The sequence below is a fragment of the Musca autumnalis genome, unplaced genomic scaffold (genome assembly GCF_047663935.1).
Source record: "Musca autumnalis isolate F117 unplaced genomic scaffold, ASM4766393v1 scaffold_4, whole genome shotgun sequence".
Taxonomy (NCBI): domain Eukaryota; kingdom Metazoa; phylum Arthropoda; class Insecta; order Diptera; family Muscidae; genus Musca; species Musca autumnalis.
In genome coordinates this window covers 196,844,169-196,871,965 of record NW_027411977.1, presented here as the reverse complement: position 1 = coordinate 196,871,965, position 27,797 = coordinate 196,844,169, and the positions used below count along the sequence as shown (strand labels likewise).

Here is a 27,797-nt window from a genome sequence, read left to right as displayed (position 1 = left end):
TCAAGACTCGTTAAATGACCCTCGTAAATTAATAACGACATGGCACCAAACACGTCACACTTCATTGCACAAATGAAGGTCGTTGATTTGCTGATAAACAAGCTTTCATCCCCCACATCAAGGACCAACGAGATTTACTTTTTTATATATTGCTATCTCTGTTTCACATTCTCTCCAAATGAGCGGGTGGCAGCTGCAAGGAAAAACACATCCCAACATAACTGTAAACAACATCTCCAAGTAACAGACTTGCGGTTACAAAGGATAACAATGTTATTGTGTTGTAAGAAAGAAGTAATTTAAACGGCTGTAAACGCTATGAGGCAAATAATAACAATTATTCCATTATATTTAATTTCATACAAAGAAAGGCCTTATTGCACTCTAATCTTAAAGAACTCCATAGGCCAAATTTGGGTACTCAAACCACAAAGCTTGCACTGTCTGATGTCAGGCACTTTCAAAAGACTGCGTAATTTCAACGGGGCAATCTAAATCACCCAGCTATATTCAATTCAATTTTATTTATATTGAACGTGATCCCAAATATGGAACCTCTGATTATCCTGGCCTTTAGATTCTGAGAGTCAGGAGAATTTTACAGTTTGGAAGGACGTAGACATAAGCGATAGTCAGTTTGAATCTGGCGGCAGTAATCGCACAATCGATTTTATGCCTTTCTCAGTTTCGACTCATTCAAGCAAAGTGATTTGGGTTGAAGGTAATTCTCCTATGGACGGTTTGGCAATATCCATTTGCATAGATCCAATATGGAACAAGGAAATGGCGCCACTGCCACTAATCATACACTCATAATATATACTTACGACAGTTGTAGCGTGTTTCGAGCAGAGATTTTTGCTACCAGGAAAGCAGTAGAGATGGATGGAGTACTTGAACCCAGGGACAGAAGACCAGTGGCTGTATATGGCGATTGTCCGGCGTCCCTAAAAGCTTTCAAATCATGGATTATAAACTCGCAAGATATCCTTTATCGCAGAAACTATTTTTTTAATATACGCAACTTCGTTAAACTTTGCTGGGTTCCAGGACATAGTAATATAATGGGAAAAGATTTAGCAGTTTAACTAATTCTGATTTACCAATTGATGAATCTTCTGTTAGGCCATGGATGTGCTACTGCATCGGCAAACTTCGTGATACATACCTTGAAAAGGCGCACCGCATATATTATTTTTTCTGGGAAATGTATACTCTCCGAGAAATTGCCTTACAAACTCCTTAACCCATATCGTACGGAGAAAAATTTTTTATTTATTTTTTTAAAAACAAAGCACTTTTTAGGGTAATTAGGACCCACTGATGTCAAAAATCAACTCAAAAAAATTTTCCGATTTTTCGTTTTCTCGCAAAGTGGTGTTCGAAATTTCGAACACTGGTACTTAAGCTATATTTTTAGAAGTAAAATAAAATTGATTTATTTACCGTTTTATTGATTTATTTCACAATTTTTGTATGAAAATATGGTTGAAGATTGGTATTGAGACTTCTTTGGACCTACAAAACTTTTCCCCGAAATGTGTCAGCACTGGTCCACGTTTTGGACTGCCCCCCATACAACGGTACCGCCCGATTTTCGGGAGATCTCAAGGATGTAGCTGCATTATCCTACAGAAATGACTGTAAATTTATACATATTTAATCTTTTTTGAGGTTACTTAACTTTCCTCCAGAAATTTGTCAGCATAGGTCCACGTTTTATATAGCCTCCGTTGAATTGTACCTAACGATTTTAGGGTATTTCAGGCTTTTAGCCGCACTATCCTTTAGAAATGGCTGAAATTTAGTATTTAGTCTTATATGGTGCTACAATAACTTTTCCCCGCAATTTGTCAGTAAATTTTCACGTTTTGATATACCCATCGATATGTAGGTTAAGTACCAGCGTTCGAAATTTCGAACAGTCAACTTTGCACATCTGTAAAGTCGCGCTTGCGTATGTAAATCAAGTTCTCTATATTTTGTGAAACGGCTACATATATTGGCAATAATTCCCCATGATTACTTTTTTAATTTCATTTTTTTTATAATTTCTTAAAATTAATTTAAAAAAGATCCAAAAATATAGGTTTTAAAAATCTACCCTTAACATCGAGGGGGATGTGGGGTTTTCAAGGGAACAATTTTTTTTTATTTGCTGACAGATTAGACTTTGTACATGTACCAAAACTTGTTTAAAATTTAAACTTTTTCATCCATAAATATTTTTTTTAAAAAGGTGATTTTACTGTTCGAAAAATCGAGCACCAAGTACGAAATGGGTTAAATACCCATAATTGCCTTCAAAATAATATTTTTTCCTACATAGGCGGGCTTCGGCTGCGTTTTAAAGATTTTTTTCCCATCGAAAGATACACATCTCGGGTACAGCAACAACATTTTTTTGCGAACGTTCCCACGCCTCACTTTCCCACACCTGCCGACCGCGGAGGCGACCTGCCTTTCACGTAGGGATCGCGTTCTCACCATGATCCGCATCATGATGGGGTATGAGAAGGAAATTGAAAACCAGCTACAGAATCTTCTTCATCATCTAGTTAGTTAATTACTACATCATGCGTACTTTGGTCGGGAATTTAAGACTTTCTCCTATTGACAGGTCAAATCGTGGATACTGAAACATTTTGCCGGCTTTTATACATGGCAATTTTCGGAACTTCAGATGACCATATCTCGGGAAGTATACATTTCTTAGAAGAAAATGAAATATCATTGGAATCCCCGAGAGGGATAGCAAAATAATGATAAAAATAGATATAATTATCTCTATGATCAGAATCACAAAAACTACCTGTGGTAAAAAAGAAAACTAAATTTCACTTAAATCAAAATTTTCGGATGTTGTTGTGGGAAGTAACAAATGGAATGTTTCTTGATTTAAGATCCAAAACGATCCCAGAACTAGCATTCGACACATTATTACGAATGTGCAAAGTTTGAACCAAATCGGTTAGTCTCACACCGTTTACGGAAAAAATTTCCAACCCAGAAGAACGAGAAATATTTCATCAGCCTTTAAGATGTGTTGTTGTCTGTGTATGGAATAGAACCTGGGGATCCAGTTTGCAAGGCGAGTGTGCTTACGATTACACCACGGTGGCATCCCTCACAAGTATCCGTGATATTATGTAACTTTTGTGGATGACTGTTTATTACAGACCTTAACTTGTGGACAAGGTTTAACACCAGCAACACTATTATATCTCCCTTTAAACTAAACTTAAGGAGTCTTTAAATCGGACTCAAGTTCCAATTCGCAACAAGTATTGTCATAACATCAACATTAGAAGACCATACTATCCGTGAAAAATTCCGGAACATCCTGTGGTTAGAAAAACCTGTTCGTTCAAACAAAATTGTAGTTTTTACTAAATTAGAGTTGATTATGTTCACCTTTTAACAAAAATTGAGGAAGCCTTGGGAATAGAATTTACGGACTGTGCTCGGATCATTTTGCATTAGAATAGCAAAATGCCAAGTCCCTTACCCGTTAATTATAGACTTCTCCAGGAAATCTATTATTCCGGGGGAAAGTCCACACTTCCCGAGATATGCGCCTTTACTTTTTTACTTTTATCACCATTATTACTAAAACCTACGGGATTCATTTTAAAGCTCACGAAGAGTACTTTCAAATAATTAATATTACTAAATTAATTTTCTAATAATAATTTATTAAATTATAAAAAATCGGATACACGATCAAAACTTTCTTTTAAATTGTAAGTTTCTTAAGTATACAGAATTTGGCCGGGAATTTAAGGCATTCTGCTATAAACAGATGTAAATATAGGATACATGCACAAAAGTACTCTCCATAAGCTTCAAAACGATACCCATAATGACCACGTTAGAATAGTAAAATGTCAAGACTCATACCTCGGAAATGATATATCATTCTGTTCATGGTCCCAAGGACAATCTACAATTTCAGTTAAAGTAAAAACTGTAAAAATTTCAGCCCGATCCGTGAGGTGCCCACAAACAACGTACTGGTCTTAAAGTACATTTTCGAAATATCAAGACCCATATCTCGGGAAGTGTGGGCTTCCCCTCAGAAAACTATATATATAGTAGTTATCAGGGTCCCAAGGGCTATCAACAGTAAAAATTTCACCCCGATCCGAGAGGTGCCCCTAAGCGACATTTAATAGGTCATTCATATATGACTTCATTAGTCGGATTTAGCGCACTATCAGGTTTTATTTGCTAAAAATCCTCGTATTGAATGGATTTGTTTTAAATTCGGCATAAATTCTCGTATACAACTCTGTTTTTTGCAACATGTTGCTAGAAAATACAGAAAGTTACAAGCCGACACAAGAAACAAGGTAGATGCATCGGTGAATTGCTAAAATAAAAATAATTTAAAATGTCGAAATTTGAAAACAAAGTTGATTTTAATCAACCAAGACTAATATTTACCACTTCTAAATGATAAAATAATTCTTTATTTGCTCATAATGTGCTAACATTTTCAATATTAAACAATAATAGTAAGTTTACATTTACGAAATCCACTCGATTTCAACTGTCAATTCCATTGATTAAACTTCAAACGAAATGCAATGGATTTCAGATGAGTTTTCATTTGACGTATACGCAAAAGAATTGACAGTTGAAATCGAGTGGAATTCGTAAATGTAAACCAAACATAAGTTAACAATTTGCCGAGAGTTTTTTGAGACGAATTCAATTTGCAACAACTTCTTTTGAGGTTTTAGATTCAATCAGATGGGCTGATGCATCACCTTGGTAATTGTGCTATGAACAAAAATCAGCTGGCTGCCATTTAAATCCTCCAAAGGTATATCTAAATGCAATGAGATTTGTACTGTTTCTTTTTATACTAGTTGAGGACTTATGGCTAGTCTAAATGAGCTATAAGCCACATTTTCAAGCCGATTCAAAGGCTGCTCCCATGTTAAAGTAGGTCATTTCCGAAAATTCAAAACCCACATCTCAGAAAGTATAGACTTTCTCCCAGGGAACAAATTGAATACTCTACCACCTGACGGAAAAAATTTGAAAAATATTATTAAATTGTAAATTTTTTCTAAGTAGCCGGCCTTCGGCCGGGGTTTAAAACTTTCTCCTATGGACAGGAGCCAATTTAGGGCACGAAAACAACATTTTTTAATTTAAATTTTTTTCTTACTTTAACAAGGGAATTTTCGGAACTTAAGAGGCCCATATCTCGGGAAGTATGGACTTCCCCCCGGGAAAGTTTATATATTTGTGATCAGGACAACAAGATCTACCTGTGGTAATTTTTCCAGATTTTTCCGCCAGGTGGAAGAGTATTCTATTTATGCCAATCCTATATTTTGTTACGAATGTAACTGATAGATTTATGTTAAATTAGTTTAATTTCCGTTAATTTAAAAATTTGAATTGTAACGTAAAGTTTTATTACGCAGTTACTTTATTTAAGCAACAACAACTACCATGTAGAATTATCTTCATCATTCTAGTTCTTTACATGTTACTAATGTGCCTTTGTTTCCATTTGTTTTGCCATAATCGTTCAATTATCGCCCAGTATTTGTTTTTGTTGTACTTTACTTTGTCCATTACGTCATGTCTGTATTCTGTGTTTGTATCCCGTATATGTGTGTTGTTGTTGTTCGCTAGGTGCGAGTGTGCGTCTGTGTGTTGTTAGTTGGCTTCTCGATGTTGCCAGATGCATGCTCTAGATACTTCTAAACGACAAATGTGGGCATATAAATATGCGTTGCCGGGCAAACAGTGATCAGTTGTGAATTTTATACCGAAGTGTAAACATCGACTAGTAAAGAAGTAAAGTAAAGCTGTGTACTTAGCTATAACAGTCAGCTCCGAATAAGTGTAATAAAGTAAATAAAGCATTGTAGAAACGTAATCTAAAACGAACCCTGTTTTATTTGGTACAAATCGTATCGGGGAATAAAACAACGTCTACACGGAGATTAGTTAAATCTAATTCCGTAACAATTGGTGTCAGCAGTGAGATTACGACCATCCTACAATGAAGTTTAAGGATCTACGAGTGGAAGACTTGAAGAAGGAGCTAAGTAAGTTGGAGTTGTGTTCTACTGGCAACAAGGCCGAACTACAAAAACGCTTGTTGGAAGAGTTCGAGCGCCGTGGAATGAACATCGATGAATATGAGTTCGACGGTAAGGAGGAAGTCGAGTTATCGGCAAAGGACGAATCCAGCGTTGAGGAAGTTTCGTCGGTAGCTGCCAGGGGTGACGATTTGAAATCAATGCTGGCTATGATGATGCTGGAAATGAATAAGAAAAATGAAGAAACTTCCAGACTTATGGCGGAAATGAAATCTGACAACTGTAAGATGTTAGAAGAGATGTCTAGAAAGAATGAAGAAACTTCTAGACTTATGATGGAAATTAAAGCAGAAAATTGTCGAATGAGCGAAGAAAATTCCAGAAAATTAGAGGAAAAATTAGAAGAGAACTCTAGAAAAATCTCTAAGGGCGTGGAAGAAAAACTAGAGGTAAATTCTAGAACAATTAACGAGAAACTCGAGAACATCACGATGGTGATTGAAAAGAGAGTAGAAAACGTGGAGGTACAAATTAAAGAGTTGGATAAAAAGATTTTGTCTGTTGACGAGAAATTTCTGGCTCAAGATGAGAAGATTCTGGGCATAGAAAAGAAAATGTCGGAACTGGAAATTAAAGGCGGTCCAGTGAGAGCTATCCATAACGCGTTAAAAATTAAGCCTCCAGTGTTCGACGGCTCTACCTCTTTCAATGTGTTCAAATTACAGTTCGAGACAGTGGCTGCTAGAGATTCTTGGAACGACAACGAAAAGGCGGTATCACTCCTTATGGCATTGAAGGGTGATGCTGCTGACGTATTACAGAGTATTCCCGCCGCTTCTAGAAATAGTTATGGGGATATAATGGCTGCTCTCGAACGTAAGTACGGTGGCGAACATAAGCAAAACATCTACTTAATGGAATTAAGGGGAAGAATACAGAAGCCAAATGAGACCTTACAGGACTTCGCAACGGAGGTAGAACGTTTGGTGCTAATGACGTATCCAGGAGAAAACCATCCATTGTTGGACCGTATGAAAATCGAAACATTTGTGAATGGTATACGTGACCCCGAGATCAAACGTGCAACGTATGCGTCACCAAAATCGTCGTTTGCTGAAACCGTGTCGTACGCCCTTACACAAGAGACGGCAAGAATAATCACCAATCCCCAGACTCACAAGGTCCGCAAACTGGATACCGAGTTCGATGAACCCAAATCTCTTACTAACGAGATGGTGGCAGCATTGAAGCAGGCATTAAGGGAAGAACGTTATACGGCAGCACCAACTAAGGCCAGGGGTAGGTGTCACAATTGCGGCAAAATGGGTCATTTTGCGCGTGATTGTAGAGCGAAGCGCAAGCGATCGAGGTCATCGTCACCATCCCCGTCAAGGGAAAGTAAAAGAGTGGTTCAACGTTCTGCAAATGAGTCACCGTTAAACTAAATCGAGCCAGTCCAGCGGGGCGTGAACTGGCTCCCATCGACGACGGCCCCACAATCTCCATAGCGATTGTACAGCAGAAAAACCACAACCTGACAACAACTGGTTACATCAATGGCGACAAGCGAATTCTGACCTTGGATACAGGCGCATCAAAGTCAATCATCAGATCAGATCTGGCAAAAGGAAAGATAACGCCACTAAATGGAGTCAGACTGCGCACAGCAACGGGGGAGCCTGCGGCAGTACATGGAAAGATAACCGTGAGACTTACTATTGCCAATAAATCGGTCGATCACGAGTTTATAGTGGCTGATATCGTAGACGAAGTTATCGTAGACGCAGATTTTATGATTGCCTTTGGTCTTAATCTGGATATGAAAGAACGTGTGATGACATGGAAATTCCATTAAATATGGGCTACGATGAAAACACACCTATTAGACGTCTGACTACGGAACATCCAGAGATTATACCGCCTTGTGCCGAAACATTGATATGGGTACCAACGGATGGAGATTGTGGAGTCGGGAAATTGTGGGTGGTGGAACCAGCAGAGAACAAAAATAGTAACATCTTAATAGCGAATGCTCTGGTGAAAAGTAACGACGATGGACTGATTCCAGTTAGAGTTTTGAACCTGTCAGATAAGCAAGAACAAATTTGCCAATTTTCCGACGTTGGACAATGTACACCAGCCGAAGCTGTAATCAATTTGGAAAATAACACCGAAAAATCAGCAGCCACGGAAAAGAAGCACCTCGATGGTTACATCAAAGAGTGGACACAGAACTTATCACCTTCCGAGAAGAACAAGGCCAAGCAGTTATTATGGAAACATGCCTCTACCTTTGCGTCTACAAAAGGGCATCAAGGAAGAACATCGGTGGTGAAACATGAAATAAACACAGCAGACGCAAGACCAATAAAACAGGCCCCAAGAAGCGTTCCACTGGCAAAAAGGGACGAAGTCCAGAAGTTGATAAGCGAAATGGAGGAGAGTGGTGTGATCGAACCGTCGTCGAGTCCCTGGTGTTCCCCAGTAGTACTGGTCAAGAAGAAAGATGGAAGTACCAGATTTTGTGTGGATTACAGAAAACTAAATGATGTCACCAAGAAAGATAGCTACCCGCTCCCAAGAATCGATGACACACTAGACACCTTAGCCGGGACGTCATGGTTCTCTACCCTCGATCTGCAGAGTGGTTACTGGCAGGTAGAGATAGCCGAAAAAGATAAGGAAAAGACAGCGTTTGGCGTTAACGGCGGTCTCTGGCAATTTAATGTCATGCCATTCGGGCTCTGCAACGCCCCGGCCACCTTTGAAAGGCTGATGGAGCGGGTGCTGAAAGGGTTGCAGTGGAAGTCGTGCCTTATATACTTGGATGACATCATAGTCATGGGACAGACCTTCGACGAATACCTCACGAATTTAAGGAATGTACTCCAGCAGCTATCGTCTTCGGGCCTGAAACTGAACCCGAAGAAGTGTAGCCTCTTCCAGCGAGAGGTAAAGTTCCTGGGGCACCATGTGACGACGGAGGGCATATCGACGGATAGCGAGAAGATTAAAGCCGTCAGAGACTGGCCGCAGCCTCGAAACCTCCATGAGTTGCGAAGTTTTCTGGGTCTCTGCACCTATTACCGTCGGTTTGTCCCCAATTTTGCCAGCATTGCCGCAAGCTTACACCGATTGACTCAAAAAGGGCAGAAATTTCTGTGGAGCAACGATCAGGAAGAGGCATTCCAAAAACTCAAAGACATGCTCTGCACAGCCCCTCTTTTGGCGTACCCTGTACCGGGCGGTAAGTTTGTGTTGGACACTGACGCCAGTGCATACGGGATCGGTGGTGTCCTTTCCCAGGAAATAGACGGCCAAGAAAAAGTCATCGGGTACTACAGCCGAACATTGTCAAAGCCTGAGAGGAATTACTGTGTGACGAGGAGAGAGCTGCTGGCAGTTGTGGAGAGCATCAAACACTATCACAAATACCTGTATGGACAGCCCTTCCTGCTAAGAACCGATCATTCCGCTCTGCGATGGCTGCTCCAGTTTAAGAACCCGGAAGGTCAATTGGCCCGTTGGATAGAGAGGCTTCAGAGTTATGACCTAAGTATCGAGCACAGAAAAGGTGGAAAACACGGTAATGCTGATGCCCTGTCTCGTCGGCCATGCAAAATTGAATGTAGACATTGCTTGAAGGCTGAAAGCAAAGCAAGTATCGTCGATGTCCGGCTACTGCAGGTTGAGTCCGGCGAGGATTGGTCGGCGGAACAAAGAAAAGATCGCACCCTAGGCAAAATAATTTCTGCTATGGAAATGGGCGAACGCCCTAGTCGCAAAGAAATAGCGCCCGAAAGCCCCCTTTTGAAATCTTATTGGGCCCAGTGGAACAGTCTACTTCTAATAGATGGGTGCCTACATCGTAAGTGGGAGAGCGACGATGGAAAAACACACCGTAACTTGATCGTCGTACCAGACTCCAAAATAAAAGACGTCTTGTCAGAGTTTCACGATGGGCCAAGTGGAGGACACCTTGGTGTAACAAAGACTGCTGAAAAGATAAAGCAGAGGTTCTACTGGGTCGGCTGTCAGAAATCCATTGCAGACTGGATTGCCAATTGTGAGAGGTGTATAAGAGCTAAAGGTCCAACCCGGAAGAGTCGAGGCCACATGCAACAGTATAATTCAGGAGCTCCATTTGAAAGAATCGCAATGGATGTGGCTGGACCGTTTCCAATAAGCGACTCTGGAAACCGGTATGTCTTAGTGGTCATGGATTACTTCAGCAAATGGCCAGAGGTTTATGCCATTCCCAACCAGGAAGCCAAGACAATAGTGGATGTGTTTAGCAAGAATTGGATTTGTCGCTATGGTGTCCCATCCGAGGTTCATTCCGATCAAGGAAGAAATTTTGAGTCAGCGATCTTCAAAGAAATGTGTGACACCTACGGAATCAAGAAAACGAGGACAACGCCCCTGCATCCACAATCAGATGGCATGGTGGAAAGATTTAATCGCACCCTGGAAGAGCATCTACGAAAGGTGGTAGATAGCGGCCAAAGAGACTGGGATGAGCATATTCCAAAATTCCTACTAGCCTATAGGACGGCCATTCATGACTCCACATCTCGAACCCCAGCCAGAATTTTGTTCGGCAATGAATTAAAGCTGCCTGGTGACCTGATCTTCGGTGCCACACCAAACCCCGAAATTGATAACGATGAAGACAGTCAAAACTCTTTCAGTGAAGTCCACGATGCAGTACGCCATCGGATAAAAATGGTCAGCAATCGCATGAAGGCGAGGTACGATCGAGCGACAAATACTGATGGGTTCCAAGAAGGGCAACTGGTACTATTGTTCAACCCACAACGGAAAAAAGGACTATGCCCCAAATTACAAACGCACTGGGAAGGCCCCTACAAGGTAGTCACGAAAATAAATGACGTCGTGTATCGCATACAGAAGAGCGACAGCCCTAGATCGAAGATGAAGGTGGTACATCTAGAACGGTTGGCCCGCTATGGAACGAGAACTGTGCCAGGTCATGAGGAACAGGCTTAAGCGGGAGGCAGTGTGTTACCAATGCCCATACCACAGAGAGGGAACTGTGCCTATTCGGGACGAACAGGCTTAAGCGGGAGGCAATGTTACGAATGTAACTGATAGATTTATGTTAAATTAGTTTAATTTCCGTTAATTTAAAAATTTGAATTGTAACGTAAAGTTTTATTACGCAGTTACTTTATTTAAGCAACAACAACTACCATGTAGAATTATCTTCATCATTCTAGTTCTTTACATGTTACTAATGTGCCTTTGTTTCCATTTGTTTTGCCATAATCGTTCAATTATCGCCCAGTATTTGTTTTTGTTGTACTTTACTTTGTCCATTACGTCATGTCTGTATTCTGTGTTTGTATCCCGTATATGTGTGTTGTTGTTGTTCGCTAGGTGCGAGTGTGCGTCTGTGTGTTGTTAGTTGGCTTCTCGATGTTGCCAGATGCATGCTCTAGATACTTCTAAACGACAAATGTGGGCATATAAATATGCGTTGCCGGGCAAACAGTGATCAGTTGTGAATTTTATACCGAAGTGTAAACATCGACTAGTAAAGAAGTAAAGTAAAGCTGTGTACTTAGCTATAACAGTCAGCTCCGAATAAGTGTAATAAAGTAAATAAAGCATTGTAGAAACGTAATCTAAAACGAACCCTGTTTTATTTGGTACAAATCGTATCGGGGAATAAAACAACGTCTACACGGAGATTAGTTAAATCTAATTCCGTAACAATTTTTATTTTGGATTTATACTTTTTGTGCTCAATATACAGCCACTTAATAGTAAACACAAAAACCCGGCGTATCCCTGCAAACATTTTTTTTTTAAATTTTCAATCGCTTAACGTTAAACTTGGAAATCGCGGGGAAGATCAAATCAATCGCGGAAGAGCGCACTTAAAAATCTTCTGCGAATCCCCAACTACTTTATGTTACTGTGCCTAGGAAGTGAATCCCTGGAAGGAATCTGGAAGATTTTTAGAAGATTAAAATATAAAGTAAAAAAGAATCGATTATTCTTTGGGTTTTGTTTTTTTTTTTTCATTTGTTGTCTTTGAGTTTTATTACCCCCTCTTGATTTCTCTTCTGCCTTGTTATGATTTTTAATTATTCCTTATATTGTTGGTTGTTGTTGTAGCAGCATAAAAACCTACGTAGAAGCATAGGTTTGATGCCGGGTTGGCAGCCACTGGCCGAAATACTATGGTTTCGGGTCAATCCGGTACATTCACTTTGTTGTCTTTCTATTTAAACTCGGCAAAACCTGGGCATGCGTTGCGTTTGTCAATTTTCATATTTATTTATTTTATTTCTACACAGGACAAAAGTCTTAAATTTAAAGCGCAGAATTATATTATATATGTCATATCCGTCTTAACTAGGGCAGGGTTTAAAAGCCAGCACCTAAAAACATTAGCATTAGCTGTACACTTCAACTGCTACACAATATTCACACACACGGCTATATAAGCAACCGAACGCATATTTATTTTTGTACATTTTTGCTATTTTGGTTTTTTACACCTAATCTTTTTTTCGTTAGGCATAATCGACAACCACGCTACATATTTAGCAGTCGGCTGACCATTCATCGCATCGAAGTAGCCCAGAGGGTGGTTTTTGTGATTAGAGTTGCCAACGCAGTAATAAAAAATATGTCATTTAATGTCAAAATGCTCCTGTCATATGGTAGAACCTAAAGAATACTAATTATTATTGTTTAAAAATAAAAAAATATATTTAGAACAGCTTCACCAAAAATTCACATGTCCTTTGTACGAAAAAGTGGAATTAATTATAACGTAATTTTTAATGCATTACACTGGTAACCCTGATCTCAAAAACAATTGGTTGCTGAAAACATGGCTAAGCCGTTGAAACTTTGTTGCTTATTCTCTTTTCTTATATGTGTTGATCATGTGTGCTGCAAAATATGAGTATGCGTCTCTGATGCTTTTTTATTAGAGCAACAATATCAAATAGCGTCAGCATCGCTAGCAATATTTTTGTGAAATTTGTTGCTACATGTTGACGTTGTTCATTGTTGCTAAACATATTTCGAAGAAATTTTAGCAGGCAAAGCTGCAAATATTCGGTGCTTTTGCTAATATGGCGTTAGCATTTTAAACCCTGAACTAGGGTCATACTATTATGCGTGACATATCAAAGTTTTGTCGAATGTTTATATGAGAATTATATACAATCAAATCAAAAATGTCAGTTATAATCATCTGTTGCTCTACCTGAAAAGTATTGTGTTATCCTCTACGACGATCATTTGAAAAATCCAAGAAAAAATGTAAACAATCGTCCAATGATCGCCGTTGGGAATCACAGAAAATTAATCTGAGCGAACAATCTTCCAAAATTTTGAGAAATGTTTGCAGGGTTACATATATTTTATACTACTACAACATATTTTGTTGTTATTGTGGTATTGTATGAAATTGGTTTATGAAACAATTTCATAACATTCAAATAAGAAGAATCAAAAGGGGATGAACGCAAATAAATGAAATTTATACTTATTACTTTCTTATTAAAAACCACATTTCAAATATCCCAAACAACATTTTTTTTACATTAATATACACAGACTTCTTCTGCATAGTGTACATTGTCTAATCAAACATAAACAAGGCACTTACATTCTACATTCTTATTCTTTGGTGTTTTGTTGTTCTTTTACGGTAAAAGAACTGTTCGCAATTGTTAAACGAAACGGGAACTAAAAACTTCTCAAATTCCTCACACATGGCAATGAAATGTATGAAACTTGTTTATGAAACGTCTTCATAACATTTTACATACAATCAAGGTTGCAAGTCATATCCTTGCCGACAGTTTTCACTCGACTTTTCAATTGAACTTAATATTTTTCCCGAATATTATTGTCACAATTCCCATAATTATTTGCGATAAACAATAACACTTTTATATACATTCCGTTGCATTTGTTAATAGACATTTCGTTCATTTTTATTCACAATTCTCAGGATTATTGTCCTCACTCACAAATCTTTCGCGAACATAACTTTTAATTAGAATTAGTGATGGCAAATTTATAAGAACGTGACAGCTGGTTAGAGATGTCAAACAGTCCGATAACACGATATTGTAGAAATTTGTTATCGGTGTTGCCAGATTGAAAGAATAGTGGCAGTTGAACATTAACGTTTTTTATCAAAAGGAATATTTGAAATAAAAATTAGGGTAGGAAACAAAAACTTGGTAGAAAAATAAATAAAAAATCGGTTGGTTTAATTGCTAATGTAACAGTGAAATGTATGTTAATAAAGCAAAAGCAAGTAAAGCCTTATTTAGGGGTAGTTTATACTATATGTAAATGTCATATGAATTGCTACACTAAAAATAATTTAAAATGAAAAAATTTGTAAACAATGCGGAAAAATTTATGTACCAAGTTGATTTTAATGAACCAACACTAATATTTACGATGTCTAAACTATCAAATAATTCGTTTATTTATTTCAGATGGGCAAACTGCGATAAAATAATTCTTTATTTGCTCTTTAATTAGCATAATGTGCCCTGGGGGAGTTTGCCATTCTCCTACCAGGCGCGTCTTCCCGGGTGGCGGATGGGAAGGGGGTCACTGCTTGTGTAGGGTCGGAGCCGTCCTTGGGTAACCAAAGCCGGACCCGACCCCGCACATTGTGGAGACCCTGGGGGTCCTCGGACCCCCGTGGACCAAAAATTGGATCGGGGTAGTTCCCTTAAACAAATTAACTAAAATGGGTAGAAAGAATAGGAGAAATAAAGTTACGGTGCAGGGAGTTAATAACCCAGTACCGGCGACAAGCGTTGGTGTGACCACAAGCCATGTGTCGTCGAGATCAAGTGATTGTGATCCGGCTGTTCTAGGTGTGGATGCCTTGTCACCTACAGCTGTACCTGCTACAAGTGCATCAATTCCAACCCCCAAATTAGTTGACGACCCGGCAATTCAAAAGGAACATGATTTAGCCAGGGCTGGTGAAAGCCAGTCTACGGCAGACAGGACCGCAGTTGTGGGCGGGGGCGACCTTCACGGGACCCTCAGAACTATTCATGACAGTTTAAAGAGGCAAAGTAGGGAACTCCTCGACCAGCTTGTACCGGATGAGCATTGTGAGGACACACTCCCGGAGGAATTGTTACACAATCTAACCCTGACTGAGGGTGCCACCGTGGTGCAATGGTTTGCACGCCGAAGGTCGTGGGTTCGATTCCCCGGCCAGTCAACATCAAACACTTTTCAACGGTGGCAAAATACGCCTCAGTAATGTTGGCGACATTTTCTGAGTATTTCAGCCTTGTACAACTTCTCTACAAGTGGTGTCTTAGACACGCCGTTCGGACTCGGCGATAAACAGTAGGTCCCATATCATTGAGCTAATATGAATCGGGGTGCACTCATTGATATGAGAGAAGTCTCCCCTGTCCCGCCTGGGATGTTTGTGGAACAATTATTATATTATATTATAACCCTGACTGATGATGAGCTGGACACCACGGTGATCCCGGCCAAGTCTACACAGGAAGGGAGTGCGAACCCTGATACCCAACCGGATGCAGGTCCGATTCCGACTGGTCCTGTGTCGGCACCTGCCGACAATAGGCTTCAAAGGCAGACTGCAACAGAAATGATGTCCGACGACGGGGATTCTAACGAGACCCCGACAACGCGCAGCGACTCGAAAGTTGCATCTGCACGAGAACCATCGGATGCGAGGCACTACAAACGTGCTGTATCCTATCTTCGCAAGTTCGTAGGGAGAGATGCGAACTTGCATTCGGCGAGGGAGGTCCACCTCGTCAGGGGTAAGCTGAAATTCATAAGGAAGTACGAGAGAACTTACCCGCATGAATTTCATCGCGAGCTCCAGGTGGAACGGATCTTCCTCCCGGATAAAGTAGTGGAGTCGGCTAAGCCCACTGCCTCTGGCAAATGTGCTACGCCTAAACCTATTCAGAAGCTTAACCCGAACCGGCAGGTAAAGGAAAAGGCTATTGAGTGCACCCCCAAACCTACAGGCATCCCTAGTGATGACCGACCGATGAAGGACTCTGACTCAAAGCCTGATTCTGCTCCGAAATGCAAGAGTGAAGCGGCTGGAAATGCTGGTCTCAATAGGAAGATGGTTAGACTAGCTAAGGAAACATCGTGTTCTGGAGGAACGAACAATGCCCCGCAGAATAAATCTGTGAAGCGCGTTCGTTCCTCCGAGGGTCCACAGCCCTCACCAAAGAAGACGATGACTTCTCAGCTGGTTGAACCATCAACCTCGTATGCGGCGGCTGTTGAACGTACTACCAAGTGGAAGCAACCGAGTACAGAGAAGGCATCCACCTTCTCTGGAAAAGTTAACCCCAAGGCTCGCGGTCAAGGACGCAAGAAGCCATACAGTAGACCAGTTACAGTGGCAGATGATAAAGACCTTCATTTGGCAATCATCGACAGAGCTGACCCGAACGGTAGAATCAGCGACAGTCACTGGTTGCTTTTTGAAATTGGTCTTCGTTCTGCCATAGTTTTTGGACCGGAAGATCAGGAGGACCGACAATTTGGCAGCGCCTTCTTGCGGAAGGGTGTCAAAATTATTAATTGTCTGAACAAGAAGTCACGAGACTTTCTTGTTCGGACAGTTGAGGGTTTTTGCGCTCTGTGGGAAGGAGCTGATCTCGCGGCGGTCCCCCTAACTGATATTCCATCCAGGAAGGTCCTTTCAGCGTGGATTCCCCCACCTACTGTGGATAAGGAGCTCCTGCTGAAGATGCTTAGATTGCAAAATCCCAACCTCGGGCTGGACTGTAATAAGTCTAGCACCCTGTAACGAGGATGGTGGTTTGGTTGCAATAGTGGCGGTAGACCCCCCCTGGGGAGTTATATCTTAGAGAACGTGAGGGAAAACTGAATTTCGGTTCAGGATGGGTTCGGTTTCGACTGAGTCCACCCCACGAAACTCAGTAAGGGTAGGGAAGCGGCAAAGGCTGCGCATTTTGCAGATCAATCTGCATCATTGCAAAGCCGCCGCTGAACTACTCTTGTCCCTCACGACCTCTGAACTAGACATTGTCTTAGTCCAGGAGCCTTATATCTATAAAAGTAAGGTTTCTGGACTAATCAATGCCAATTTCGACAACTTCGCCGCGTCCAAGGGGGACAAGGTGAGGACTTGTATAGTAGGTAAAAACCAAACTTGGATGTCCGACGGTTGCTCGACGACATGATGGGTACCTGTAACGTGATCCTGGGATGCGACGCAAACGCTCACCATTTCCAATGGGGCAGGAAGGACACCAACAAAAGGGGTGAGTCTATATTCGACTTTATTTTATCATATAATTTACGAATATGTAACAGGGGTAATGATCCAACTTTTAAAATTAGGGATAGGGAGGAGGTCATCGACCTAACCCTCTCTAATCTAGATGACTCCGTCCTATGTAATTGGAGGGTATCTAAAGAATGTTCCTTATCGTACCCTAAATCCATTGGAAGTATCAAAAAGCAAGATGGTGCGTGGACTGACTCTGCTACCGAGACTCTTAACCTCCTGGCAGAGACCCACTTCCCACGCTGTAAGGATGCGGACACCGTCAATAATGAATGTGACGACCTCCAAATTCAAGAGCCTAGGGATTTGGATCTCATTGATAAGGTGGTTAACAGAAATAAGATTAAATGGGCTGTCAACACTTTCAAGCCATATAAGTCACCTGGACCGGATGGTATAACGCCGGCGATGCTTCAATTTGCAGCGCCGCTTTTATATCAACTCCTGGAGGAGATCTATAGGGCGTGTTTGACGCTATCATATGTACCGGGTCTGTGGAAAGAGGTAAAGGTTACTTACATTCCCAAAGCGGGGAAACCTAGTCACTCTGCACCAAAGGACTACAGACCCATTAGTTTATCATCCTTTCTCCTTAAGACTCTCGAGAGACTGATCGATTTGGAGATAAGGAGCCATGTAGACACCGCCTCTATAAGCAGCTCACAACACGCCTATATTAAAGGCAAATCTGTGGAGTCTGCCTTGCATGAGGTGGTTGGCTTCATTGAGAGGAATGTGGAAAACTCAAACTTTACCTTGGCTGCCTTTCTGGACATAGAAGGAGCCTTTAACAACGTAGAACTTGAGTCCATAAAACTCTCACTTAAGAAATTTAACAGACCTGAACCCCTAACTTGCTGGATAAATAATATGCTAGAAAGCAGAACTATTAACTCCAGCATTGGGGAGACAAAAATTAGGAAAACAGTAACTAGAGGCACCCCCCAAGGAGGGGTGCTCTCACCGCTACTGTGGCTACTTGTTATAAACAATATTTTGACGGACCTGGACAATCAAGGTATAAAAGTTGTCGCCTATGCGGACGACGTTGTACTACTGATTTCCGGTAAGTTTCCGTCAACCATTTCGGAGCTTATGCAAGGAGCGTTATCGACGCTGTCGCGCTGGGCTAAGGCCAATGGCCTTGGAGTAAACCCAACCAAGACAGAACTGGTAATGTTCATGAGAAAGCGTAAGCTCGGCTTATTTGTACCACCAACACTGGATGGAGTGCAGCTTCAGCTCTCGCCCGAGGCAAAGTACCTCGGCACTATCCTGGACTGTCAATTGCGATGGAACAGGAATGCTGAGGAAAGGGTGAAGAAAGGATTGACTGCACTTTATTCATGCAAGAATTCCATTGGGAAAAGTTGGGGCCTAAGCCCATCGATTATACACTGGTTGTATAACACCGTGGTTAGACCCATTTTATCCTATGGTTCTCTTGTTTGGTGGCACTCACTGCGCCAAAAATCGACATCGGGTAGGCTCGACAAGGTACAAAGAGCAGCCTCGATCCTCATAACTGGAGCCACAACGAGCACACCACAGGCTGCTCTGAACGCAATGCTGAACTTAAAACCACTGAGTCTCAGCATTAAGTGTCAGGCAACTCGCAGTGCCCTACGGCTGCATGAACAGGATCTCTGGCGCAATTGTGCCTATGGGCATGGTTGTATCCTGAATGAATTAGGCATAAATGTGAACCAACGCGGAAAACTGAGCGACTATATATCACCAGTCCTGAGATTTGACGATATAGACGTCGTTATACATAGTAGAGATGACTGGAACCGCAGTAACCCCCCTATGGACGGTCTGGCTTTCTATACAGACGGCTCTAAGATGGTGGAAGGTACCGGGGCTGGCGTCTACTGTGGAAGGCTATCTCTTGAGTACACCTACAGGCTAGACAGCAACTGTAGTGTCTTCCAGGCTGAAATCTTCGCGATTTGGAAGTCAGCGGAATTGATAACAAGTAAAAAGTCGTTAAATTCGGCCGGGCCGAAGTTTTTATACCCTCCACCATAAAATAGTATTAATTAAAATGGAATAATTAGGGTCCTTTCACAATTTTAGGTGGAACAACTTTTCGACAATGGATAGACTCCTACTGCTTTCCACTATTGCTTAAATTACACTGTGAACACAAATGTTGGGGCAGAGATAATTCCTTTTGGAGATGAAAGCCCTTTGTGTGTGTATATTAAAAACCCCGAAGGACAGATGCGCCGTGAGTCGAACTTCCGCGTTATGGCGTGATGAAGTTTTTGCAAGAGACCCTGTAAGCCATCACCAATTAGCATTATATCTTTGTTTGTTGCTTTTTCCGATGGCTCACAGGGTCTCTAACAAAAATTTCATCACGCCATAACGCGGAAGTTCGACTCACGGCGGATCTGTCCTTCGGGGTTCATAATATACTCACCAAGGCCTTTCTTCCCCAAGAAAGGTAGGTGAAAGGTACCACCTACGGGGCTAAATCAAAGAGTCAACCTATCTTTAAATTTTTTGGCGGAAAAGTTTTATAGCTCCAGGGAACTTCAAGAGTCAAATTGAGGGTACTTTCATCAAAACAATGTAGACCCTCAAAAATGGACCCATGTTGACGAATTTTAGTGAAGAAATTTCGTGACCACTGAAAATTCCCGAAAATCGGTAGGTACAGTTATATGGGGGGATATACCAAAACATGGACCTTTATTGACGATTATTTTTGAATAGACAAAATTGTAGCTAGATCATTACAGCTAGTTCGGTTAAAAATTGCAGCTAAAATTATCAAAATACCGAAAATATGGGGGCTATAGCAAAAAATGGACCTATCTTGACGATGCTTTGTTGGAGATGTTTTATGACCACTGAGAACTTCAAATGTCAAATTACAGATATTTCGGTTAACAACTGTAGCTAAAATTCTCAAAATACCGAAAATTGGGAGGTACCGTTGTATGGGGGCTATACCAAAACATGGACCTATGTTGACGATGCTTGGTGGAGATATTTCATGACCACTGAGAACCTCAAATGGCAAATCGCAGATAGTTCGGTTACAAATTGTGGTTAAAATTCTTGAAATACCGAAAATCGGGAGGTACCGTTATATGGGGGCTATACCAAAACATGGACCTATGTTGACGATGCTTTGTGGAGATAATTCATGACCACTGAGAACCTCAAATGGCAAATTGCAGATAGTTCGGTTACAAATTGTGGCTAAAATTCTCAAAATACCGAAAATCGGGAGATACCGTTATATGGGGGCTATACCAAAACATGGACCTATGTTGACGATGCTTTGTTGGAGATGTTTTATGACCACTGAGAACATCAAGTGTCAAATTACAGATATTTCGGTTAAAAATTTTAACTAAAATGCTCAATATACCGAAAATCGGGAGGTACCGTTATATGGGGGCTATACCAAACCATGGACCTATGTTGACGATGTTTGGTGGAGATGTTTCATGACCACTGACAACCTCAAATGTCAAATTGCAGATAGTTCGGTTACAAATTGTGGCTAAAATTCTCAAAATACCGAAAATCGGGAGGTACCGTTATATGGGGGCTATACCAAAACATGGACCTATGTTGACTATGCTTGGTGGAGATGTTTCATGACCACTGAGAACCTCAAATGTCAAATTGCAGATAATTCGGTTAAAAATTGTGGCTAAAATTCTCAAAATACCGAAAATCGGGAGGTACCGTTATATGGGGACTATACCAAAACATGGACCTATGCCCATATCCTTTGGGATATAAGTTTGTTGATCACTAGGAACCCTAAGTGCAAAATTATAGCTAATTCGGTCTGCAAATGTGGCGAAGAACGTCAAAATACCTCAAATTCGGAGTTACCGTTATATGGGGGCTATACCAAAGAGTGGACCGATATAGCCCATCTTCGAACTTGACCTGCCTATGGAAAAAAGACCCTCGGGTGCAAAATTTCAGCACTCTATCTCAATTATTGCGGACGCTAGAGTGATTACAACAGACGGACAGACGGACAGACAGACGGACAGACGGACATGGCTAGATCGTCTTAGAATTTTATCCTGATCAAGAATATATATACTTTATAGGGTCGCAAATGATTTGTTCGATGTGTTACAAACAGAATGACAAACTTAATATACCCTCCATACTATGGTGGAGGGTATAAAAAGTTTGGATGCAGAAATCTTTGAACCGGTGACTATCTTTGTGGATCGCCAAGCGGCTCTTAAACCCATCAAATCCTGCAACATCAAATCCGATGTCGTCCTTAAGTGTAGATCAGCCTTGGGAGCGCTAACTAACGGCTTCCGGCTATGCTGGGTATCAGGACACCGTGACTATCTGGGTAATCAAAGAGCAGACGAATTAGCTAGGCGAGGATCGCAGTCCACAGACCTAGCTATCGCTGACTCTATCAAACCACCCATTTGCCATTTCTTTCAACATTTTAAAACGTTCTCTGACGAAAGAGCCAGTGAATTGTGGCATAATGAACCTAGGTGCATTGTGGCAAGATCCATATGGCCGTCTCTGTCAGTCAAAAGAACGAATTCTCTGCTGAACCTGAGTAAAGCTGAAGTTAGAGTAACGACGGGAGTCATTACTGGACACTGCTACATCAGGGTCCATACCAACAAATGGGATGAGGATGTTACTGACTACTGCAGACTCTGTGAGGACGAGGAGGAGTTAGAGACGATCGAGCACATCTTGTGTCGTTGTCCAGCAATGGCTGGTAGACGGCATAGGTTAGTAGGTGCTCACTTCCCACCGTGTCTAACTTTCTACTCAACTCTGGAGCCTGCTGTAATCTACAACATCATCAAAAATCTGAAGTGGCTGGGCAGCGCAACCTGAACGCGTAAATAAATTCAACTATTCTGCCTACCATTAAAAATAATTTTTTTTTCCTAGTCCCAATTTACATTAGGCGAGTTTACTTGCGGCAATTGTCAGTTTGATGGAGAGAGAGGTGAGGCATATGGTAACCCTTTGCCTCTCAGCCCCCTCTCTCACCTACAAACTGACAATTGCCGCAAGTAAACGCGCCTAATGTAAATTGGGACCTACTCTAAAACTATCACTCCACTCTTAAACATTCTTGTAATCTACTCGTTCTTTCACTGCGCTAACAACTTTCTCTTTTTATTTTTTCCCCTATCCTCCCTTTTTTTCACCTCCTTTTTCCTGCAGCTCTTTTCTACTGGATGATCACAATGGACAGGAAGATCTCCGAGTGACGCAGTCACAATTAGTGACTGCACATCCCATCACCTAGCATAATGTGCTAACATTTTCAGTATTAAACAATAAATTTATAATTTGATGTACTATGTTTTTTGAGACGAATTCAATTTGCAAAAAATTCTTTTGACGTTTAAAATTCGATCAGATGGGCTGATGCATCTACCTTGGTAATTTTGCTATGAACAAAAATCACCTGACTGCCATTTAATCACCCAAACTGTATGTATATCTAAATGCAATGAGATTTGTACTGGATTTATTAAATCCAGTCGAGGAATTATTGCTAGTCTAAATGAGCTATAAGGTTCTATGGAAGAGAAATAAGAAAGTCGATGGTCAGAGTAGCAAGGTTTCTTGAAACCATTTTCGTTAAAGTTTCTTTTTCGTTAGATTTTTGTGTGTTCTCTTTATTTCAGTCCATGGGTGCTAAAGAACCTGTAATTTTTTTCATAAGTCCGACAGAGAAGTTGGTCTATCGTATCAGTATGCACATACAAGATCACTGCCAAGGCCGCCATCAGACCATCTGCTTTTTCACATGTATGACATCAGCTGTTCTGTATATTAGTATACCCAAGGTGACAACATACATATGAAAAAGCAGATGGTCTGATGTCCGCTTAAAGCATAGTACACACGGTCCAACAAAACTGACAGTCAACGTACTTTTACGGCAATTTTGTGGCAAATAAAAACTTTTTGTTAGCTAAAAATGATTGAAATACAACATTTATGGTATACTTTAGTGACTAGGAAAGTAATTATTCAGATAGAGTTTGATATTAACGAAATAGACCTCGATGACTGTCAGTTTTGTTGGACCGTGTGTACTATGCTTAAGCTGGGTACACATTGCCAGTTTTGAATGTCGATATTTCTCAATTATCGATAACTGTCAAACCGTCCAGCAATCACAAAACATTTTGTGGTTGCATGATGAATGACAAAAATGAACGGCCACACTAGCAAGCAATAACAAAGCTGTCATTCAAAACTGGCAATGTGTACCCAGCTTTAAGAACATCAATGGTTAAAGCTGAGTACACATTGTCAGTTTTGAATGACAGCTTTGTTGTTGCTTGCTAGTGTGGCCGTTCATTTTTGTCATTCGTCATGCAACCACAAAATAGTTTGTGGTTGCTGGACGGTTGGACAGTTATCGATAACTGCAAAAAATCGTCATTCAAAACTGACAATGTGTACCCAGCTTAAAGTGGAGAACACACCATCATTCAAAACTGACAGTCAACGTACTTTTACCACAATTTTCTGGCAAATAAAAACTTTTTTTGGCTAAAAATACCTGAAATACAATATGAAAAGTATTACTTAGAGATTAGGAAGGTAATTATTCAGCTAGACTTTGATATTAACGAAATAGACCCCGATGACTGTCGGTTTTGTTGGTCAGTGTGTACTAAGTTTAACAGTTCGCTTAACACCCCGTTGTTAAGCGGGGTACACACGATCAGTTTTGACTGTTGATTTTTCGGAAATATCGATAAATGTCAAACTGTCAAGCAACCACAAAATATGTATTTTGTGGTTGCCTGATGACTGGAAAAATTAGCGGCCAATCCGATTATCTGAGCAAAACTGATCATGTGTACCCCACTTTAGGGGGATCACTGACGTGTGAAAAATCTTTATCTGTTATATTTATTCACATAACATGACGTGGCTTGTTGACACATATTCAAAGGTGTATCGTTTAGGTGGAATTGAAATGCAATTTTGTGAAATAGAGTCAAATCACTTGTTATTACATGTCAGTTTCTTGAAAAATGTCGTTGCCCTTTCCAAAAGAAGACTCGTTTTCCATAACATCTGAAAAAAGTTCATTAACCGTTATGTATTTTTTACTATGAAAATATCTCATACATACATACATATATCATCAATGGGGTTTAAAGAATTCTCAGTCTACATGTGTGTTTACTTTTCCTGTAATAACACCTGAATTCAGTTATTGTCACAGATCTTTTGTGTAAGGTCTTTGACTCCAATTTACCAGCTTTGGGTAAACTAAGTCACAATCTTTCGCACTCTCACTAGATGTTTTCCCAGAAAAGTTTTTGAACAAAATTGGATATGCTAAGAGCATGGAATTGCTCGATCTTCTGAAGAAGAGTGCAACACTAGGTCTGGGTGAAAGAGGGTAGGTGACGATGAGATTGGATATCAGTAGTGGGATTCTGTAACTTTTTTCCTACCGAACCGATATCGTTAATTAACGAAAATGTTCTGTTGAAATACCGACAGAGCTATTCTGTAACTAAAAGTTATCGACACAAACATTTTAGCGACGAATATCGGTAGAATGACGGAATTTTAAATAAGATGCACGAAATTTCAGAATGAAAAGCCTATACGAAGTATATGAATTATTCTAATTTTTAGATAAAATATTAGGCCCTTCCCACGTTTCATTAGGGAAAAAATTAAGATTGCCAAAATAACCCAAAATTTGACGCGTCAAAATAAAGTTTACACTTTTGCCAAACGCAAGAATTTTCTTAAGCTGAAAACACATACAACGTTGTGTCATTTTGGCCGTTTTTACACTGTTGGGCATGATGCCGAAAAATTCAAATTCATTTGAAATATATAGCTCTGTTCCTTTACGTGCAAGAATCTTCAAGTTTTACAACTTTTTACTCGAAAAGCGTTCCTTTACTTCAGACACTATACAATTTATATGGAAGCAGATTACAACTTTTGCTACTTTTGCCGGTTTTACCACTTTTAAAAGTAAAGGAACAGACCATATGTCGACAAACAGATAAGCTAAAACACATACAACGTTTGGGTAAAGTTTTGTGTCATTTTGGCCGTTTTTACACTGTTGGGCATGATGCCGAAAAATTCAAATTCATTTGAAATATATGTCGACAAACAGATAAGCTAAAACACATACAACGTTTGGGTAAAGCTGGAAACAGATACAACGTTTGATTAAAGTTTTGCGTCGGGCGTCGAGAAAAAAAACAACAACAACAGGGCGACGACGATACCAAAGTCCAGCGTTTATCTGTTTGTCGGCATATATTTCAAATGAATTTGAATTTTTCGGCATCATGCCCAACAGTGTAAAAACGGCCAAAACGACACAAAACTTTAATCAAACGTTGTATCTGTTTTCAGCTTAAAGTTTTGTGTCGTTTTGGCCGTTTTTACACTGTTGGGCATGATGCCGAAAAATTCAAATTCATTTGAAATATATGCCGGTAAACACATCAACGACGGACTTTGGTGTCGGCGTCGCCCTGTTGTTGTTGTTTTTTTGTCAACGCCCAACGCAAAACTTTACTCAAACGTTGTATGTGTTTTCAGCTATAAGCGCTGGACTTTGGCATCGGCGTCGCCCTGTTGTTGTTGTTTTTTTCTCAACGACCAACACAAACCTTTACTCAAACGTTGTATGTGTTTTCAGCTTTATTTCTTTAACAAAATGAATGGATATTTTTGCTTTTGACCTTATTTTCATCACTTACGAGCCTCCAAACAATAAATTAAAGAGTGTTTTGGTGTAATCCTGTATCTTCAGGGGGTCCATGACAGTAACGGAGTGCGAATAAATAGCTTTTATAGGTTCCGGGATATGAGAACAATATCTTCCACCTTCATTGACACGATATTAAAGACCCTAGTCTGGAGGAATGGGGCTAATACCAAAGGTTTACGTAACATATGGGCAGGGATCTAACGCATTCGGCTATAATTATGAATAACATGTTTCTATATTTGACTCCAATGTATATCGGATCACCCATTGAAGTCTCTAGACATCAAATCAATAGAGTACTTGCCGAAAAAATTCGACAAAAACCTTTGTTCCCGTACTTATTAATAGTAAAACTCGTAAAAGAGAAAGAGACAAATAGTTCTCACACAAAAGTTTTTTCAAAAAAATCGGGAACGCAAAAATGGAAAAAACGTCAGCTAAAAGAAATGTCAAAGTCGGAGTACCAGCCAATCAGACGCCGCAAACCATGTTACTATTTCTCACACGCTCAAATTTGTCGAGTAAAAAGTTTTTAAAGAGAGCGCCATACAACGCCATTTTTATTTAAAGAGAAGAGAACATTTAACAACTTTTTTGTGTACGGGAACGGTTTTTCGAGTAAAATGTGTAAAAGTCGTAAAAATTGTAAAAACTTTTTAGTTCTGGAACACAGCTAATGCAATCAACAAAATGTTAAGAGGCGTAAAGTTTATTTTGACGCTCACTGTATAATGCCAAGTTCCAAAATCCATTGGATTTCACGAAATCCTGAAATACACCCCGGTGTTTATACTTATTTTTTTGTGGATTTCAAACATATCACAATGAGCAAGGTAGATGCATATGCGCAACTGATCGAACATGAATTTTCAAAACAAGTTGTTGTTAATTGAATTAATCAACAAAAATATACGACAATATCGAACTTTACAACTTTATTTCGAAAATTATCGTAAAATTATCAATATATTGTGTATAGTACTAATAAATGAAAAAATAAAAAATGATTTTATCATTGAGACATCATAATATTAATACGTTGATACGTTGAATTTGACACATCAGCTGCAGTTTTTGCAATTTCCGTCATTTCGCCGTTCCCGTATTTTTTAAGAAATTTGTATGGGGAAGCAATTTTTGACAATTCGCCCCTTTTTTCTACCATTACGGGAACACAATGAAAAATAGCATTGTAACAAGGTAATTTAATATTTTTTTCACATTTTTACAAACTTTGATACTAAAATTTTTTGTTGCAACAATTGACCATCTACCTTGTTAATTGTGATACGTGAAAAGTGTTGCAACTTTTGGTACTTTTATAGGCAAAAACAGGGTTGTATATCATGTGTACTGTGATTTGGATGTTGATTTCGCTGAAATCACGAAATGAGATGATTTCATTTTTGTATGCGAAATCATGATAAATGTCGCCTGATTCCGCACGAAATCACGAAACACCTTCGAAATCACGAAACGACGCCGAATGTAAACCAAACATAACAATATTTATTTTAGGAGGGTTGGCGTTTTTTATTTGGGATGACAACTTCTATTTTGATTTTCAAAATAGTCAGGCTTAACCCATAGTCGTTGTTTTAATATTTTATTTCCCACTGCTAGC

At 40.1% G+C, this 27,797-nt stretch overlaps 1 protein-coding gene across 3 annotated transcripts in view; it reads right to left on the bottom strand.

Moving 5' to 3' along the window:
• LOC141400688 (uncharacterized) overlaps positions 1 to 14,132 on the bottom strand; it is a 150,688-nt gene extending 136,556 nt beyond the window's left edge. For 2 of the 3 annotated variants that reach the window (XM_073980065.1, XM_073980069.1), the window contains exon 1: positions 13,723 to 14,132. The gene's annotated coding sequence lies outside the window, so the exon portion shown is untranslated. The remainder of the gene's footprint in view (positions 1 to 13,722) is intronic. The other variant, XM_073980066.1, reaches the window with a different exon arrangement.
• Positions 14,133 to 27,797: the final 13,665 nt, after the last annotated feature.